General features: G+C 31.5%; 1 non-coding gene across 1 annotated transcript; it reads left to right on the top strand.

The window, feature by feature from the left end:
- Positions 1-383: 383 nt before the first annotated feature.
- On the top strand, positions 384-542 carry LOC112459538. Its single transcript, XR_003041335.1, has one exon. It is a non-coding gene; the product is annotated as a U1 spliceosomal RNA (small nuclear RNA).
- The last annotated feature ends 879 nt before the right edge of the window (positions 543-1,421 follow it).

The following is a 1,421-nucleotide window of genomic DNA, read 5'->3' as shown; positions in this document are numbered from 1 at the left end:
ATAGGACAACGTTTATACAAAAAATTTTACTGTATTGATTGGATGTAGAATTTTATGTTTTAGATTATGTGATTTAAAATATTTATTGGCTGATGAAAGCACAGTGTACAGAAACGTACAAACATTGTTAAAATATTATGTTTGAATTATAATATTCGTCGTTGGTTCATTCCTCAGTCGACAATGAGAATGAACCGAGTCAGTCAGCGAAATCTACACGTCACCATAAGAGTCAGTCATTAAAATTCGAAAGCGTCTGAACTGTAAAATTTTTTTTATAAATGTGGAATTAGTATATAATATTTCACGTCGTCAGTGGCCGTTGTTACCCTTGATTCTTGTTTAAATTTTTAATTTAAAAATTACATCAACTGACCAAAACCATACTTACCTGGCGTAGAGGTTACCGTGATCATGAAGGCGGTTCCTCCAGGGCGAGGCTCTTCCATTGCACTACGGTTAGGGCTGACCCTTGCGAATATCCCTAATGTGGATATCTCGGACGTATAATTTTTGGTAATGGTCAAAATTAATAATGTCTCGATGATTGATCCGAAAAAGTGCTGTGTGAATCCGACAAAGCAGGTTGGCTCACAGTTTTTGAATGTTCACATCGAAAAGACGTTATATATTGCCAGTCACGGTCGATTTAAATTACTTTAATTGTTATTACTATTAATATTTATAGAATAATATTAACATTATTATCAAATGCATCTAGTCCTATATAACAATAAGTTTACAATGATATCAAGATTACTATTACGACGATATTACTATTACTACGAATAATACAGTATTTTTACGCTTGCATTTTACCCTAACTATAATTTTACAATAATATTAATATTGTTAACAATATGATATACGTTGGCGACAGTAACGCGTGGCATTGAAAAATTTGCTGTTCGTTACAAACTCTTCAATTGTATCGTAAGATTTCTTATTCAACTTATCATTTAGTTTTGATCTATAAAACTTGTTTTTTTTTTTAATTTTATCTTTAATTTTTAAATCAAAAAAGACAAATTAAGTTGCTATTTTCATGTGTTATATGTGGATTTAAAATACGGTGTTCACAAAACTGAATATTTTTAGAGTTATAATCTATTTAAACAAAAGCAACTTTTACGATCCTGGATATGGAAGATATGCGCCCTCACTCTAATGAAAGGAACGAATTTCTCAGAAATAAATTAAATTAAATTAATTACGGCAAATGAGAGCTACGCACATTAATCGGGCGATGGTTAATATTAAAAATTAATACAATCGGAATGCTTTAATCATCGTTTATTTGTAACGGCCTGACTTTAATATCGAACGCGAACTAGTTTACGGGATCGGGAGTTCGATGAAAGGCCCAGAGACAGTAGTCAGTTTGCGATACACATGTATTTATTTATTTTATTTGCGGAGGT

Source organism: Temnothorax curvispinosus, unplaced genomic scaffold, assembly GCF_003070985.1.
Source record: "Temnothorax curvispinosus isolate PA1 unplaced genomic scaffold, ASM307098v1 QBEX01009902.1, whole genome shotgun sequence".
Taxonomy (NCBI): Eukaryota; Metazoa; Arthropoda; class Insecta; order Hymenoptera; family Formicidae; genus Temnothorax; species Temnothorax curvispinosus.
This window is presented reverse-complemented; position numbering and strand designations above follow the sequence as displayed.